The sequence below is a fragment of the Trachypithecus francoisi genome, unplaced genomic scaffold (assembly GCF_009764315.1).
Source record: "Trachypithecus francoisi isolate TF-2019V2 unplaced genomic scaffold, Tfra_2.0 Lachesis_group20, whole genome shotgun sequence".
NCBI lineage: Eukaryota > Metazoa > Chordata > Mammalia > Primates > Cercopithecidae > Trachypithecus > Trachypithecus francoisi.
The window spans coordinates 18,696,601-18,702,533 of record NW_022681466.1 but is presented as its reverse complement, the minus strand read 5'-3'; the positions used below and the strand labels follow the sequence as shown (position 1 = coordinate 18,702,533).

At 56.5% G+C, this 5,933-nt stretch overlaps 1 pseudogene across 1 annotated transcript; it reads right to left on the bottom strand.

Moving 5' to 3' along the window:
- Positions 1–234: 234 nt before the first annotated feature.
- Positions 235–5,156, bottom strand: LOC117066586 (annotated as a pseudogene). The gene is made up of 6 exons (XR_004430387.1): positions 4,292–5,156; positions 2,979–3,140; positions 2,295–2,372; positions 1,796–2,009; positions 692–741; positions 235–533 (listed from the first exon to the last, which is right to left on the bottom strand). The product of XR_004430387.1 is annotated as a keratin, type I cytoskeletal 42-like (transcript).
- Positions 5,157–5,933: the final 777 nt, after the last annotated feature.

Sequence of the window (5,933 nt, the reverse complement as noted above, 5' to 3'; positions counted from 1 at the left end):
GATTCGTAGAAACTTTTCCCAATACAAGGGGCTGTCCCATCCCTCCACCCTTAATCCTTCCGCCTCCTCCCCTCTCATCTTCCCAGGAGTCCCAGTCCTGGATGGAGTGGGCAGCACAGATTGGCAGGTGACAAGCCGATACCCAAACACTCAATAAATTCTCCACCTCCCCCAGTCCCTCAGCCCACACTGCCCCAAACCAATGAATAGACCAGATCACACGAGGCATTGAACTTGGGGCAAAGCTTTAATAGCAGGCACTGGACAAACCCAGGAGGCCTCCTCAGTGTGGGGCTACAGGAAGTAGATACAGAAAGACAACAGGACGTGGACCAGGGCCCAGTCGGACACTTGGGGCATGGCAGCATCATGCTGGAGCTGGAGCTGAGGGCTGTGCCGTAGCCCTTGAGGTGGGGCTGTCACAGGCAGAAAGGGGCCTCAGTGGTGGAGAGTTGGATCTGCTCACAGAAGGAGGCCACCTCTCCAACCTGGACTTCCTCCACGATGGCACAGCTGGTGGCTGGTCACGGTGGCTACAGGCGATGGAGGAGGGGGGCGCAGGGAACATCAGGCAGGAGCTCTTCTCCCCACCTGCCCCCCACTCTGTGTTCGCCCCAGTCTCACACACAGAAGGGTCCTCAGCCTGTCCCCTGCCTTGGGGTCCACACAGCAGGACAGAGCAGCTTCTTACCTTCCCGGGTGGGCTGTGAGGCCAGGGACAAGGAGTACTGAGGGGCCAGCCTGCAGGGAGAGGAGCACCCACCAGCCCGGGGATGCCAGCCAGCCCAGGCCCCTGCAAGCACTGCTGGGGAGAAGCAGGCCCTGGCAGAGGAGGTTCCCCCAAATTGGTGAAAAGTCACAGCTGGGAATGCACAGAAATCAGCACAGGCCCAGGAATGAAAGGGCAGGGACCCCGCGCAGCGGGAAGAAGAAAAAGAAACAGCACAGCGTAGGCTTGGCAGCACTCTGTGGCTACTCACCAGGAATTTACAAGGAGAAGCAGAGCAAGTGGCTTTTCCATATCCCAGAGGACTCAACCAATAAACCCAATTAAAGCAGGAGACACTGTGGTTAGACTATAGATGGACTTCACCATTTTCGGGGAGCAAAAAGCTGCAACGTGTGACTAAGCATGGAGACTCCAGAACACTCTCAACTGGAGGCCTGATCACCCTTCCCGACTACAAACCCGACCACCACCCACTTTGCTCCTCGCCCTGTGGCTGATGGTATCACCACTCACACAGTCATTGGAACCAGAAACCCAGGGCCATCAATGCCCACTCCTTCATGTGTTCACCTGACACTTATTGAGTCCTGACTGTGAGCCACGCTCACCCCAAGATCCAGGCATGCAGTCCTGCTCTTTTGAGCTATAACCTCTCTTCTGCGTGCACCACCTTCCTTCCCCTGCCCCCCACGCAGGACTTCTCTGGCCAGACTCCCTGCTCTAGCCCCCTGATGCATCTCTCGGGTCCCAGCCTGACTCCTCTGATCCATTTCTCCCTCTGCAGCCAGAGTGAATATTCTAAAATGTCTTGATGTTCATTCCCCTCCTCTGCTCCACATCCCTCCATGGCTCCCCATTGCCTACATGATCTAGTCCAGACGCTTTAACTTGGCATTCAAGGCTTCTCAGTCAGACTCCAGCCTGCATCCTCAGTTTCACCTCCTGCAAACCCCCACAGGTTCCCACATTCACACCTCCTGGACTTCGCTGGTGCTCAGACACCAACTTCTCCCTGGTGAAGCGGGCCTCCAGCCCACCCCAGCAGGTACCCGGGTGCACACTCACTGGACGTCCTCAACCTCCAGCAAGCGGCGGTAGGTGGCGATCTCCTGCTCCAGCCATGTCTTCACATCCAGAAAGACCTGGTGCTCGTGGTCCTCGTGTCACAGCAGAGCTCGCGCAGCTGCTGCTCCATGCTTCTCATGAGCCCCTGCAACTGGGCCAGCTGGGTCCCGTAACACACCCCTGTCTCCACCAGGCTGCCCTCCAGCGATGCTTTCTGTGGGCCAAGAGATAGGTGGTGCGATAAGATGGACCTGGGACCCTTCCCCACGGCAGAGCACTAGAGAGGAGCCCCTACTGTATGGGGCTGTGGGTGCTGCCGGCACAGTGGGGTGGCAATGCACCCAGCCACTGAGTGTGAAGGGACAGGCTGGGAGGGGACTCTGCTTCTCCAAGCAGGGGTCTATAAGGCTGGGCTCACCCTGGGGTGACAGCTACAGGGTGGGGAGGGGACAGAGGCCCTACCTTGCTGAGCTGGGACAGTTCAGGTTCTGCACAGAGCCGTAGAACTCCGTATCTCTACCCTGCCGCTCTGTAGGGCCTCTGTGTTGGTGGCCACCTCGCAGTTCAGCCCCTCTTTCTGGAAGACAGAGTGGGCCACAGGGGAGGAAGGAGGCTTTCAGAAGTGGGGCACAGGAAAGGGGCTGCTCCTGAACCCTCGCTTCCCAGAACCATCCCCTAGCCCTTCCCTGGCCTCTATGGGGCCCCAAAGTCACCTGCACACAGAGACCCTCTGCACCCACACTGGAACTTGGAGGCATTCAGCCTGCTCTGCGGTCATTTGCATTTCTTACTCCTACCGAACTGCAGTACCTCAAAGACAGGCATGGGTGTTATTCTTTGGTGTCTGTTGCTGTCCCTAGGACACCGGAGACACTTAGCCTGTGCTTGCCAACGGTATGCATATGTATTCAAATACACACATCTTGTAAACAACGGTGGTGGAAACCCAAGACCAGGCTTGTAGAGACCTGGATCTATTTTGCAGACCACAGTGAAGGGCTGTGTGAGCGTGAGTCCTCTCTGAGCCTCACATTTTACGTCGAAAACATGAGGGGCTGGTCCAACTGGTTTCCAAAAGTCCTTCCAACTGGGACGGCCTGTGGATCTGCCAGTGTTCCAGCTGCACCAGCATGCAGCACATGTGCCCACACGTGTGCACACCTGCTTACACACGGCCACCCACCACGCTGAAGAACCCGCCCTGGGCATCCTTGCAGCTCTTCTCCACCAATGTCTTGTCCTGGTCACACGTCTCATTCAGGATGCAGCTCAGGTTCACTCCAGGCACAGTGTCCATCTTCACACTGACATCCTCGTCCACCTGGCCTCAAAGGGCGTTCATTTCCTGTGCAGAGAGTACAGCAGGAGCTCACCCAAGGCTATTCTGAGGAAAGACCCTGGGACCTGCCTTCTCTACCTCGAGGAGACAGGTACAGATGACAGACAGACAGACAGACACAGATAGGCCAACAGCTCCTCACCCTGAAGGTGGAAGTGGATGTTGTCACTTCTCAAACATACAGGGCTATGAGTATCAGCAACCTCCCCCAACACACACCGTGACTCGGGACTGGACTTCGTCCATCCCCAACAAGTGCTAGGCCCCGAGAGATGACAAGCCCCCAGCACAGCGGAGGATGACCACGGGCGACCTCACTCACTGCCCTGACCTTGCCCCCACCACCAACCCCACAGCACAGGCATGCAGAAAGCAACCCTACACTGCTGTCACCACGCCAGGCCCCGTTAGCAAATGTTAATCTGCTGGAGGAAAGCAATAGTATAACCAGCCTCAAAACCAGGGGAAACCCCTTCCGGGTATCCCGCTTCTCGGGGAGTAGGCTCCTCCAGCTCAGAGCAGCACAGAGCTCGGCAGAGAAGGAAGCCACAGGACAGGGCATGTAAGGCCTCCTGACTGCCCCGGCAGAACCTTGGCTCTCTATCCTTGGGTTGAGCCTTGGAGTCCCTGGGACCTAGAGCCTTCTGGAAAGGAGAGGCAGGAGAGGGGGCAGAGAGGTGGAGTGGATACGAGTCCAACTGACCTGAAGGAGGGTCCCTGTGCAGCCGTAGATAAATCCCTTAACCTCTCTGAGCCTCAGTTTCTTTATGGGTCAAAAGGAGGAAAGAGTATCTGTCTCCCACCTGTAGTATCAGCTGAGATAATGGCTGCGAGTCATTTGTAGTGCTGGGCAGAAGTTCCTTGTTTTAATGACTATCACTATTATAATTAATTATAATAATTAGCATTGGGTGTTCTCATACTGAGTTACTCATTAGTTAGTTAGCTTCAGTGAGCTGAGCCTCAAGGGACAAATGAAGTCTATTTGGGAAGAGAGGCTCCTCCAGGCCTCACCCAGGGTCCTCTGAGGGTCAGGGCTGGGCATCCATAGGAGATGGGAACTGGACTGAAAACATGGCCCGGCCCAGGGAGGTTCTGGGCACCAGCCTCGCTTGCTTCCAGGTGAATTTCTGCTGTGTTCCCTGAGCTGACCTCACCTCCTCATGGTTCTTCTTCAGGTAGACCATGTCCTCCTTGAGGTTCTCAGTCTGCATCTCCAGGTTGGCTCCAGCCAGGGTCAGCTTGTCCAGTCCCTGGGGCAGCTCCAGAGACCCAGCCTCACTTGGTGCAGAAGTCATCGGCAGCCAGCTGGGCATCATCCACCTGCAGCCAGCACGAAGCTGGAATTACCAATCACAGCCACCGGGATCTGGGAGAGATGTGGGCTCCATGAGCAAATGCCCTTGGCAGCCTCCAGGAGACCCTCCAACACCCTTCTTGCAGCCTTTTCGGAAATGAGCCAGGGTGAGGGTGATGAGAGTGCCCGTGGTCTTCTCTGAGCACCCTCCTGGGAATTTCTGGGACCCAGCCAAGGCCCTCAGGGGGTTAAAGGATGATGGGGGTAGGATGCCCAGGCATGGGTAAACACGGATGCCAGGAGAGAGACCCTTATGCAGCTGTCTGCCACCATGGGGGTCATGGCTGCCTAGGCCTCACTTCCTCTTTCCCAACTAAATTCACCTCTAGGTTCAGCTGCCACCTCCTCCAGAAAGCCCTCCTGGATTCCCTTTCTGCATCTCTTTTCTGGATCATACATCCTTCCTTCTCCAGGTTGTGATTTTATACCTATTTCTATGACTTTTTTGGTTATTTCCTCCGCCACTGGACTGTGAGCTCCAGGGAGACAAGGCCATGTCTGTTTCCTTCTCTTTGGAATCCCCAGCCCTGGGCACAGTGCCCTGGCCCAGAGTTGGCCCCGAGGATTCGTTAGTTTAAGTGATTCGTTAATTAATTAATGAGGTTATGACTGGCCTCACCTCAAACCTAGGGCAAAGCTTTCTTTTCCCACAAGGTCATCTGGGCGGTTTCAATACAAACACGGAGGGAGGGGCCCAGAAGAAGCATAAGGTTGGTTGTGATTACTGCTGCTGTTGTTGGCATGGTTGGAAGTGCCCAAGAGGGGTTCCAATTGAGGTCATGGGCATGCACCAAAGAGTGAGGCCCCTCCAGCAACCCAGAAGTTCAAGCACTTGTGAAGGTGACACATGTGCGTGTAGAATCTGGAACTTGCTGAGGCTCAGGGCTGACCACCCAAGACCTCAGAGGGAGAAGCCCCAGGACACACTAGTAGCCCCCACAGGCTCATCCTGTGCAACCCCTCCCAGACCCCACTCGAGGCCCTAAGTTCTGTGAAGTGACCCTGGGTCAGGCTGAGCCGAGGGCCAGTTTGTTCCCAGCACCACCTCCTCTGCCTCAGTGGGCCCATCTGCATCTGGCAGAGACCCACCCAGCCCCCATCTCCTTGCTCAGGAGGCTTTGGGGGCACAGCAAGGGGTGGCGATGAGGCGCTGGCTGGTCCCAACATCAGGAGCACTGACTCACCAGGGTTTCCCTGGGTTCCCCGCTGCCAGGACCAACCCCAATATCTGATCTGGCACTGCCAGTGTCTCTGCTTCCAAGGGGAAATTGCAGGAATTCCCACCTAGTGGAGGTCCCGGGCAGGAACAGACAAAGCCCCTCATAGGCAGCACCAGGCCTGGCTCTCCACCCAGGAAGCTGAGCAGGCCTAACCGCCAGGGCCAGCTGGGCCTAACCTGACTCCCGCCTGGCTCCCCTGGCTCCCCTGGTGCCCCTGCCTCC